Below are 12,735 nucleotides of genomic sequence, written 5' to 3'. Positions count from 1 at the left end.
AACCCTCCACAATGACCTTCAGCTTCTCGGGACACGATTCGACGGGCGTCACAGGTCCTCTGATCTTCGCCATCACGACTCGATACGCGTTGCCCCATGGGTTGGCATCTGCATCTCGGCACAGCTCCTTGAAACAGTTCGCTTTGCTCAGTGTAATTCCCCGTTTCAAGGCGGCTCTAGCTGCTCGGTACACCGTATTTCGTTCCTCTCTATCAGCGCTATTTCGTGCTCTCTGAACGCGTCTTCTGGCTTGAAGACAGCTAGCGCGAAGGTTGCGAAGAGAGTCGTTCCACCAGTAAGCTGGGCGTCTTCCATTTTTTGGTACAACTTTCCTCGGCATGGTAGTGTCGCATGCTCTCACCAGTAGATCTGTCAACTTTTCTGCGTTCCAATCTGAAGCTCCGCCAGCTAGACGAAGTGCTTCGACGAAAAGGTCATTGTCGAAAGCATTCGTCTTCCACTTCCGCTCACCGCTTGTTGTCCTCCGAACTAGCACGTGGTTTCGTTGACCGATTCTGTACCGGATCGCCTGGTGATCACTGTGCGTATACGACTCGCACACTTTCCACTCCGTACTCGCCAACAGCGACGGACTGCAAAAAGTAACGTCTATGATGGATTCGCGCCCATCTTTCCGGAAAGTGCTAGTGGTACCTTCGTTTAGTAACGTTACTTCCAGCTTTGCTAGAGCTTCCAGTAGACTGTACCCTCTGATGTTGGTGCATCTACTTCCCCACTCCACCGCCCACGCGTTGAAGTCGCCTCCAATGACGATCGGTGTTCTGCCGATTAGTTCCTCGGTCATTGCGTCTAGCATCTGGTGGAATTGCTCAGTTGTCCATCTCGGGGGTGCGTAGCAACTACACATGAAGATTCCATTAATTTTGGCGATTACGAAACCTTCATGTGAACCTCCAACCACTTCCTGGATAGGATATCTGCCCATCACCTGTATTGCAGCAATCCCTAAGCTATCCGTCGCCCAGCTGCCATTATCACGGGGTACTCGGTACGGCTCCGCTATGATTGCAACGTCGCATTTTGTCTCTGTTGTCGACTGCCACAACAGTTGCTGAGCTGTGTTGCAATGGTTCAGATTGATCTGAATTATCTCCGTTACTGCGATTCTGCTAACGCCTTCTTATACGAGGGACACTTGAAGCTTCCTGTCGCATGGTCGCTGCCGTTCTCTGGTTTGCAGAGCAAGCATTTCGGTTGCTTCGTGCAGTCTCTCGCAACATGCCCTTTCTCACCGCATCTCCTGCACAGTTCAGACCTGTCGGGGCCTGTGCAGCTTCTTGCCTGATGTCCAAAGCCCATGCACTGGAAGCATCTCTCCATCCGCTTGGCCACCCGGGGCACCATCTTCAGCGAGCAAACCGACCAGCCAACTTTTATTTTGGTCGTTTCTACCATCTTATTGGCTGCGACTGTTGAGAGCCGTATCGACGCCGTCTGCGTGCCACCATACGCCTTCCTCATACGGATCGTCATTGGTGTATTGTCCAGCTTACACTGTTCTATTAACTCGCGCCTTAACTCCTCGTCTGTCGTGATTTCGTCGAGATTTCTGCATTCGACCACTGATTCCTGGGATAGAGCCCTCACCTTCGCCTCCTCACCGAGCGACTTCGCAACCAGTTCCTTGAAGGCTGAACTTTTGACCGCCGGATCCCTCTTGAGCTCGAAGAGCATCTCTCCTTTCTGGGTGCGCCTGGTTTTCACCACATTCTCTCCCAGTTCTTTCAACTCCGGATCGTCTCTCACTTTCCGCAGGAGTGATGCGTAAGTCACTCCTTCCTTCACCTCGACGATCAGAGCATCTCCCTTACTTCGCTCGCGTCTGGGCCTGGTTTTTTTTTGTCTCCTGCACACCTTTCTTCTTTTCTTCTTTCTTCTTCCGTTTCTCCGTCTGTTTTTCGACAGTTCGCCATCCACTGCCTTCACCTTCCTTTTTGTTTTCCAGGTTGTCATTTTTAACCTTCTTCAGGTCTTCTTCATCCCCTGGGGTATCCCTCTTCCTTTTGTCCGATCGTGGGTTTCGTGGCGTCTTAGGCGTCTCCTGTATCTCGACGGACATCTTCTCCCTTGCTTCAGCGAGTGCTTTTTCAACAACCTCTGCTCGCGTGATCATCTCCTTCTGTTCGCGGTCAGCAGCCGTAACGGCGGATTTGATGCTTGTGACTAAATGTTTGATCTTAGTATGGACATTGTTTTTGTCCTTAATGAACTCGTAGAGCTCGTTCACTTTTTTCTTGACCTCCATCAAGCTTGACCTCCCGACCTGCAGCCCTTCTAAAGAAGTGGTGGTGTTGGCTTTATGCACTTGTATCAGGCTAGTCTCTCCTTGTTGTGGATGCTGTTGGTGTCCTATAGGATTCGCTATGGTTGTCTGGTTGCGAATTGGTGATCTCTGGAGCTTACCGCTCCTTGCGAACACGCTCGCCTCTCCCGTTGGTGTGTCTTCATTACCGTCGTTTCGTCTGTTGAATTGTTCGATGATATTCATGTCTGTTGGGTCCCAACTTCGGGCCGCTATCTCCGCTCGTTGTACATAGTCGCTATCAGTGATCCCATGGTTGTCTATGCAAGCAGTGAGGCCATGCAGGGGTTGACACGGTCCTTCATAGGGACCGTGTTCAGAGCCAGATCAGCGCAAGTCAGGAATGTGACATCTGACGCCTAGTACCTAGTGCCTGAGCCTAGACGAGCATTGAACGTACCCGAAGACTTGCCAAGTTATTACCGGGACGGGGGCAATCGCACTATTAGCCTACACGCCGTTTCAGGAAGGTGTCACCCTTCCTTACTCAGGGAACAGGATAGCACGACTGTCAGCCTTTAGCGTCGTGTTGAAATCGTTTCCGTATCGTGTCCGTTTTCTATGTCGTAACCAGTATGTCGTAATCAGGATCTTACTGGCGTCAATCCTGATGTGCTTGGCACTCCTTTCGTGGCTCCTGTACACGGTATTTCCCCCGTGCAATCTCCAATAGGCTTTACCGCGCCCTTACTCGCGTTGTCACCCGATTAGTCGCCTCATACGACAGGGACAGGGACCAAGACCCGAAGTGCTATTCTAGGCCGGCAACTCCACGGCTCTCTACTCTCTACTCTCTACTCTCTACTCTCTACTCTCTCTTCTCTCTACTCTCTCTACTCTCTCTACTCTCTACTCTCTATTCTCTCTACTCTCTCTACTCTCTACTCTCTCTACTTTCTACTCTCTCTACTCTCTCTATTCTCTACTTTCTCTACTCTCCACTCTCTCTACTCTCTACTCTCTACAATCTCTACTATCTACTCTGTGCTCTCTCTACTCTCCCTACTCTCTACCCTATCTACTCTCTCTACTCTCTACTCTCTCTCCTCTCTACTCTCTCTACTCTCTCTACTCTCCTCTCTACTCTCTCCTCTCTACTCTCTCCTTTCTACTCTCTCCTCTCTACTTTCTCTACTCTCTCCTTTCTACTCTCTCCTCTCTACTCTCTCTACTCGCTATCTTAAAAAAACGCACATACAAACACATACACACACATGCACAGACGCAGATGCGCACAGTCGTTTCGCACATACAAACACATACACACACATGCACACACGTTTCGAAGGAAATCGATACTGCGCAGTGATAACGATCGACGTTAAGAACGCGTTCAATAGTGCCAGCTGGGAGGCCATCGCGACTGCGCTCCACACGATGAAAGTCCCAGACTACCTGTGTAGAATACTGAGAAGCTACTTCGAGAACCGTGTGCTGGTGTACGAGACAAACACGGGCCAGGCGCAGATTAAAACTACGGCGGGAGTTCCGCAGGGCTCTATCCTGGGCCCATCGCTCTGGAACAGTATGTACGATGGTGTACTAAAACTGAATCTGCCCAGAGGTGTGGAGATCATTGGCTTCGCGGATGACATCGTTATTCTCGCGACAGGGGAATCTTTGGAACGGGTCGAAATGCTCGCGACCGAGTCGATAGACATGATCGGAAGGTGGATGCAAAGTGTGAAACTGCAGATAGCCCACCACAAGACGGAAATGCTGATTGTCAGCAACCGCAGGGCGGTGCAACGTGCAGAAATCACAATTGGAGAGCACTCGATAACCTCGAAGCGAGACCTAAAATACCTGGGGGTGCAGATCGACGATCGACTGAACTTCAACAGTCACGTCGACTACGCTTGTAAAAAAGCAACGAAGGCAATCAATGCACTGACACGAATCATGCCCAACAACTTTGGCCCAAGCAGCAGCAAGAGGCACCTCTTGGCTAGTGTCTCCTCATCGACACTACGTTACGGTGGTCCAGCCTGGATCGCGGCGTTAGAAACTCAGCGGAACACGAAGAGGCTGAATAGTACGTACCGGCTCATGGCGATGCGAGTCGCGAGTGCGTACAGAACCGTGTCAACAGAAGCGGTCTACGTCATAGCCAGGTTGGTCCCCATAGACATCATCTTGGCGGAGGACAGCGAGTGCTATAGGAGGAGGGGAACCAGAGGAATCCGGAAGCTAATGAGGGCGGAGTCGATGGCTAGGTGGCAGCAAGAGTGGAGTGCCGCGCAAAACGGCAGGTGGACGCACAGGCTCATACCGACACTAATGGGCTGGGTGAACAGGAAACACGGAGAGGTAAATTTCCATCTAACGCAGTTTTTGTCTGGTCATGGCTGCTTCAGGCAGTATCTGCACCGGTTCGGACACGCAAGATCGCCTCTTTGTCCGGAGTGTGGAAATGTGGAGGAAACACCGGAACACATCGTATTCGAATGTCCCAGATTCACCACAGTGCGTGAGGGGCTGCCTACCCTTCATGCTGGGAACATCGTGGAGGAAATGTGTCGTGACGAGGGCACCTGGAACGCAGTAAACAGTGCAATCGTACATATCATGTCCGAGCTACAGCGGAAGTGGAGGACCGACCAGCATGCGGATAACGCCTGACCATAAGAGATGAATAATCGAGACGGCTGTAGTACCGGATAGTCCCCCCCGAGAGCCGCCGTGACGGAGTGCGCGTCATGTTGGAGGGCACTACCTAATCGGCGCTCCGCTGGGAAGAGAAATCCTGCGAGGGTGACTGTGACGGGGCGCGCGTCAAGTTGGAGGGCGCTTCCTAATCGGTGCACGTCTCGACAGGTAACCGGATACTGCCACGGAGAAGAGCAAAAATGCCTGCCTGGCAACGCCTGATCGTGGCCTGGATGGAGAAACACTGCGAACGTTTCGAAGGAGCGAGCATCAAGGATGAAACCATGATCAAAATGGTGCATACCCCACGAGAGTAGCTGTGACGGAGTGCGCGTCATGTTGGAGGGCACTAACTAATCGGCGCTCCGCTGGGAGAGAAATCCTGCGAGGGTGACTGTGACGGGGCGCGCGTCAAGTTGGAGGGCGCTTCCTAATCGGTGCACGTCTCGACAGGTAACCGGATACTGCCGCGGAGAACAGCAAAAATGCCTGCCTGGCAACGCCTGATCGTGGCCTGGATGGAGAAACACCGCGAAGGATGAAGCCGTGATCAACATGGTGTATACCCCACGAGAGTAGCTGTGACGGAGTGCGCGTCATGTAGGAGGGCACTACCTAATCGGCACTCCGCTGGGAAGAGAAATCCTGCGAGGGTGATTGTGACGGGGCGCGCGTCAAGTTGGAGGGCGCTTCCTAATCGGTGCACGTCTCGACAGGTGAGAAATCCCGCGAGGGTGACTGCGACGGGTTGCGCGTCAAGTTGGAGGGCAATTCCTAATCGGTACACGTCTCGACGGGTAAATGGATGCCTGCGAAGAGGACATAAGCGCAGTGGAATGAAAAGCGAATAGAGAGAAAAAATGTTGAGAAAAAGGGAAGGACAACGCTAGTCAGCGTTGAAAACTCGAAGAGTGCATGAGCACAGCCGCCCCCTGAAGTAGTCGCCTAGATGTGGTCCCAGGGGGAATAAGGCAACGAGTAGAGGGCTTGGTTTTTGTGGGTGCGATCCCCACTCGACGTCTGGGTTAACTCTTCCCAGATAAGGCTGGTAGAGCAATAGCTTTGGCCCAAGCAGCAGCAAGAGGCGTCTCTTGGCAAGTGTATCTTCGTCGATACTGAGGTATGGTGGCCCTGCCTGGTTGGCGGCTCTGGAAACCCACCGAAATCGGAGGAAGCTGAACAGCACATTCCGACTCATGGCCATGCGAGTCGTAAGTGCTTATAGGACCATTTCGACAGAAGCTGTGTGTGTAATCGCCGGAATGATTCCCATCTGCATCACTCTGGCGGAAGATAGCGAGTGCTACAAGCGACGGGAAAGCAGAGGTATCCGGAAATTGATGAGAGCGGAGTCGTTGGACAAATGGCAGTATGAATGGGATACGGCAGAAAATGGTAGATGGACGTACAGGCTGATACCGGTACTTTCGACCTGGTTGAACAGGAAACACGGTGAAGTTAACTTTTACTTGACGCAGTTTCTGTCTGGGCATGGCTGTTTCAGGCAATATCTACACCGGTTCGGGCACGCAGTTTCACCCCTCTGTCCGGAGTGTGGAGATATGGAGGAAACACCGGAGCACGTCGTTTTTGTCTGTCCCAGGTTCACCGAAAGGCGCGAGGGGCTGCCTGCACTTCATGTCGGGAATATTGTGGAGGAGATGTGTCGCGACGAGATGATCTGGAATGCCGTGAGCAGTGCAATCACACAAATCATGTCGGAGCTGCAGCGAAGGTGGAGGGCTGACCAAAGTGCTGACAACGTCCGACGGTGAAAGGTGAACAACGGCGACGGCTGTTGCAAGAGATGGTACCTCACGAGAGTAGCTGTGACGGGGTGCGCGTTGTGTTGGAGGGCACCACCTAATCGGCTCTCCGCTGGGAAGAGAAATCCTGCGAGGGTGACTGTGACGGGGCGCGCGTCAAGTTGGAGGGCGCTTCCTAATCGGTGCACGTCTCGACAGGTGAGAAACCCCGCGAGGGTGGCTGTGACGGGTTGCGCGTCAAGTTGGAGGGCAATTCCTAATCGGTTCACGTCTCGACGGGTAAATTCAAAATGCCTGCGAAGAGGACATCAGCGCAGTGGAATTAATAACGAATGGAAAGAAAAAAATATTGAGAAAAAGGGAAGGACAACGCTAATTAGCGTTGAAAACTCGAGAAGTGCATGAGCACAGCCGCCCCCTGAAGTAGTCGCCTAGATGTGGTCCCAGGGGGAATAAGGCAACGAGTAGAGGGCTTGGTTTTTGTGGGTGCGATCCCCACTCGACGTCTGGGTTAACCCTTCCCAGGTAAGGCTGGTAGAGCGTTCCTCACCTCTTAAAAAAAAAAAAAAAAAAAAAAAAAAAAAGACGCGCACAGTCTCACACACAAAAAAAACGCATCGCAGCTGCTGACTGACTGCTCACTCTCTCACACTATTTTTGTTTACATCAACCAACCAACTAACCGAAACACGCACTCCCGCACACGCACACGTACACGTATACGCACACACACATGCACATACATACGAACACATACACGCACATGCACACGCAGACGCGCACACTCTCTCACACAAAAAACACATCGCAGCTGCTCACTTGCTCACTCTCTCACTCTGTTTGTGTTTACGTCAAGAATACGACCATTTACGACCGTTTACGACTGTTCACAACGACCGCGCTTTATTTTTTAGCGATTTTATTTATAGTAAGATTACCTGTTTTTACCTTTTACCTTTACATACAGTAGAACCCCGATTATCCGCAGAATAGTCTGGCAAGCAGAAGGATAATGAAAATCGCGGATAACGCAAAACGGTTGAAAATGAGTTGCAAACACGAAAAAGAGTTTTATTTTTCTGAAGGTTACATCACTAAAAGAGATATGTTACAAAACACTTCACCATTGTATAAAAGTGCTCAGTTACGGTTTTTGAGACAGTCAGTCTCTGTTTTTTTTGGTTTTTTATTCTTGAAATAAGGTAAATGATTTTGGTTTGTCCAGTCGAAAATATGATCATTGTTTGTCCACTTATTTGAATGCACTAATTCAGCGCACCTGTGTCAAACCAGATATTCGAATGATTCACGTTTTCTTTGGCACGTATTCAGACCTTTTCTGGATTATAACACTTACAAATATTGTTAACATCATGCTTGCATATCATTTGTATCAGATTTACATAGCTAAACGCATTTTGGTGTCCTTCGCGCATAGCAGAAATAAAGTTTCTCTGTGTTGAGTGTGTTGAGGTGAACTCTTAAAATGACCAAGAAAAGGTAATATTCTGAAGGAGGCCTAAATTATAAATGGATCAATGTGATGACAATAGGGGGTCTTCGTAGCCACTTGGTTACGCGTTCGCTTACTAAGCGATCGATCGTGAGTTCAAACTCAGGGCCCTCAATTGACCATCTTTGTGTGTTGTTATAGAATAACTACGTCCAGGCAAACATCATCAGCGATGGAGATCAATCCACGGTGGAACAAAGATCGATTCATCCATACAACGGCTCTGCTCAGCAAGAAACATCGGGCTGCTGTTCTATAAATAACCCAACAATGATCAATATCAACTGTCTCCGCTGTTCGTTCTGCTGAACAATGGAAGAACAGATAGAATACCCTTACGCGTAAATGGCTACTACAGTGTAATTTACCATAATGCAATGGAACAGAAAAACCTAACGCCTAAATGACTACTACTACTACTGTGTAATTTACAATTTATAGTAACATAAACATATGTACATGTACACAATAAAAAAAAACCGGCTCTGTTACATAAAATGCTAATGAGCCTAATAAATAAATAAATGGGATAAAAAAAAATGTGATGACAGTAAACTCAAGCAACGAGAAATGCAACATCTACTTGAAAAATTCGATCATTCACAAATGGTGATTTCTTAAAACGGACAAACGGAAATCATTTTTTGGACAAACCATGATCAGAGGTGGACAAACCATGATCATAATTTCTCTTTGAGGAAAATCGTTAAAAAACATAAAAATTTGAATAATTTCAACGCCTCATGGTAGTATTAGCAACTACACCCAAACTAGCGTTGGCAGAAAACATTTCATCTTTGGCAGAAATGATGCCATTTAGTGTGCTGGAGAGTCAAATGCGCAAATAATGAGCTGTTTTAAAAGCTTAAAAATGGTTTGTATGTATGCGTGCAGACATCTCTTTCTGTTTTCTTTTCTCATTTCATTTGGGATTGCGGCAAAAAAAAGGTCCATACGACGTCACTGGGGATCGAACCAAGGCCGGCTGGAATGCAAAGCTATTTTACACGACCACGCTATTCACATGGCTAATGCCATTCTATCCTGGATTCCTCGAGTCGAGAAGACGCACCACGCTAGATATGGGGTACAGACTAGGGGGCGTTGCTGATTAATGGTCAGCTGCATCCCAATAGGAAGTATCCCGTGTCGGGCACAGGTACAGAGCATTGAAGACAGCAACATCACAATTACGAAAACACTTGTAATACTAACCTCGAGCCAACCGCGAGTAATCGGTTACATATTACTAACATGACTGCTTCAGCGGTTGTTCAGTAAATACGTGATAATATTGCACCGGATTATAAAATGAAGTTGGAAAATGTTTTCTAAGAGTAAAAAAGGAGCGCATGAAGGAAAACAATATCTATCTCGGTCTGGGCCGTGTGTGTGGGAAGTATGCGGAAAGCTTATTTGTCTTTTGTTTCGCTCACTTGTATTAATCTTATATTAGTGTACCATGTATATTATACAAATGCTTACCAGTATTTGTGAGTCATGACATTTTCTGTTATGGTATGTCTAGTTTAATGTCATATATCGGGATGACGAAACATGAGCTAAAAATCAATTTTGGGTATAGAGACTTGAGGCTTTTCAACAAACCCAAACTCGTTTTGATTATATGTGATTTTCATGAAGAAAAATCGATTTGCATTTACTAGTTGCGTGAAATCCCCTAAATCGGACAAACCAAGATCATTTACCCTACTTTTTCTTTTATCTGAATTGTTTTTTTTTATCGTAAGCCATATGAGCGTCGTCTCGTTCCTCCAAATATTGCAGTAGTCCCTGTACGTGTTGCATAGCAGTATCGAGTATCATTTCATTCGTGCAGGTGCATTGTCTTCTTCACTACTTTGATGTTTTCTTTTTCAACCCCTTCCATTATCTTGTTTATCTTCAAAATTCTACATCAGTCAGTTGTTTAAACCCCGGCTCACATATGACTATGTTATTTTCATCGACATTATTACCTTCCTTAATGGATTTCACTAGATTTACAAGTGCAGAAGTCGGTGTAGAGACGCATTGTCAATCAACAAAACAGCTTTATGAGCAATTTTTTGACCCAAGGCAAAAATTTTTTTTCAAACCATTCTTGAAATATCTGATGGCTCGTGCAATCTCTTTTTTTTTGGCTAAAATAATGGTATATTATCTGTTTTGCCTGTCGCATTTTTTTTTACTCTCAAAGCCAAAAGCCAAAAGCCAAAAGCTTGGTGACGTCATTATTTTCAACATTCGTTTGCAATTGATTTCTCTGTCGATTGTGTTTTTTTTTTTGAATTCGCGGATAATCGGGGTTCTACTGCACTTGGCATTTAACTCGTTTAGCGAACGACAACACCTTAGGGATATCTTGATTTGTTTGACGTAATTCGAACGATCTACATTTTTGTCATAGGCAATGTATGTCAGACTGTCTTCCAAAATCTTTCCGGCCTGGTACACAGATGACAACATTGTTGACAACTTTTTTTCCATTTTTAAAAATTAAGCGTTCAGTTGCAAGTTACAATACTTTTGAAGAAATAGCTTTAATTATTATTTTAGAATCGTCAATGACATGTATGGGGGAAAAACCAACCCACCTTCATTTAGTGCGATTGCATATGCATGTTTGACGTAAGCGCCAATCGTATTTTACAAATGAATTGAAATAACAAAGATCATAGGTCCCCTTTTGACGGTTAATACTTATTGAATAGAACCATTTTATTCTATATAAATTGTTTCCTGTCATGATTATTCAACTAAAAACAAGAGAAAAGCATTTTACACCACTTAGTGGTGTTGATTGTTATGTCAATCATGCAAATTTGGGCAGTACAGGATGAAGCGTAGCATTGTAGCAAAAAACCGAAACAAAAACTGAGACTAGTCTAGATCGTCTAGAGACTAGAACTAGTGAGATTATTGTTATCGATAGTCCAACCTATCAAATCAAACACACATAACACAGCCCGGCTAGCTCAGTCGGTAGAGCATGAGACTCTTAATCTCAGGGTCGTGGGTTCGAGCCCCACGTTGGGCGCTTAGAATTTTGTTATTTTCTATTTCGGTGTATAATAATCTCATGAAAAAAAAAGTTTTTGTCATATCGTTTCTCATGCTTTCTTCAAAACATAAACCGTTCTTGATCTTTGGCCTGAAAATAGACATATATGGTACGATTTAGTATTTTTCGTAGAATGTTTTATTCGAATTGTATTTATATTTGCTTCGAAATTTCATTTGTTATTGAGCTATAAAAAATCTTTTTTTTTTAAAGTTACGAATTTTCAAAAATTAGTATACTTGTCAAAAAAGCCCATTTTTGGACCACCCTAATTGAGGTAGGCATACCCTAAAGAAGGGAAGAAAATACGGATCTGAATCCGTTCGAGAAAAAATTGATACAAATAGTTCCACTTTTTTATATCCTTTTTCCAAAGAATTCCTGCATGGGGATGTAGCTCAGATGGTAGAGCGCTCGCTTAGCATGTGAGAGGTACGGGGATCGATGCCCCGCATCTCCAAATCTTTTTTTTATTTGCAAATGCTTGAACTTCAATATAATGTCCGACAAAATAATTACACGTTGTGCTGTAAAGAAAAGTTGTAAATTGCTGAATTTTTATGCGCCAGACAATTTTTGTTACATTCTCTGTAATTTCATGAAAAACATTATTGATAAAAATTTTGCTTCGATTTTGTTCGTACCTTGTACATTCTTATACAGCCAATCCATGCCAAACCGAAAAAGCAATTCTCAGATTTTCTTGAAAAGTTATATTTTTTTTCCTTATCACAAAATATTAAACCCGTATTTTTTTTTCTTCAGAGTGCTCATTTCTATTTTAGAGTGGTCCGGAAAATCAACATTTCTCCTTTTTTAAAAACATGACTTTATTCAAAAATTAATACTTTTGAACTACTTGATCTATTCAGATAATCGATATATCAAATTGAAGCCAATGGGCTTTTGAAGAAATTATAACTCAAGAACGAAAAAAAACTCTCTGATTTTTAGATATGTTATGTAAGAAAACCTCAACTTTCAAGAAAAAAAAATAAAATAATATAGGGCTATCTATCTTTAACCATGTCTAACCCCGGTCCAGTAGTTCAAAAGTTATGAATTTTATAAAAACAAGTCAGTTTTGGAAACAATGGGAAAAAGTTGAGTCCGGAAGGACCACCCTAAAATGGAAATGGGCACTCTTATGAAAAATAAAAAAACCGGTTCAATATTTTGCTATAAGGAACAAAACTACCTGTTTTGACGAAAATTTGAGAAGCACTATAACGGGTTGGCATGGAATGGCTGTATTTTTATATCATACAAGCTGGCCCGGCGAACTTTGTTCCGCCCAAAATTGAATTTTTTGACGTGGGACTACGTCTAACCGGAATATATGGAGGGTAAAATGAAAACCTAAACACAGAACATGCAGGAAAAATGAAAGATTTCGAATGCTTATAGCTCGAACATTTCG

The 12,735-nt window shown here is 45.5% G+C and overlaps 1 protein-coding gene and 2 non-coding genes across 3 annotated transcripts in view; 2 read left to right on the top strand and 1 right to left on the bottom strand.

The window, feature by feature from the left end:
• Positions 1–12,735, bottom strand: part of LOC129774927 (centaurin-gamma-1A) — a 478,174-nt gene that overhangs the window by 362,351 nt on the left and 103,088 nt on the right. The gene's annotated exons all lie outside the window — the stretch shown is intronic.
• On the top strand, positions 11,219–11,291 carry Trnak-cuu (transfer RNA lysine (anticodon CUU)). Its single transcript has one exon. It is a non-coding gene; the product is annotated as a tRNA-Lys (tRNA).
• Positions 11,703–11,775, top strand: Trnaa-agc (transfer RNA alanine (anticodon AGC)). The gene has a single exon. It is a non-coding gene; the product is annotated as a tRNA-Ala (tRNA).

Source organism: Toxorhynchites rutilus, chromosome 3 (genome assembly GCF_029784135.1).
Source record: "Toxorhynchites rutilus septentrionalis strain SRP chromosome 3, ASM2978413v1, whole genome shotgun sequence".
In the NCBI taxonomy this organism is placed as follows: Eukaryota; Metazoa; Arthropoda; class Insecta; order Diptera; family Culicidae; genus Toxorhynchites; species Toxorhynchites rutilus.
This window is presented reverse-complemented; position numbering and strand designations above follow the sequence as displayed.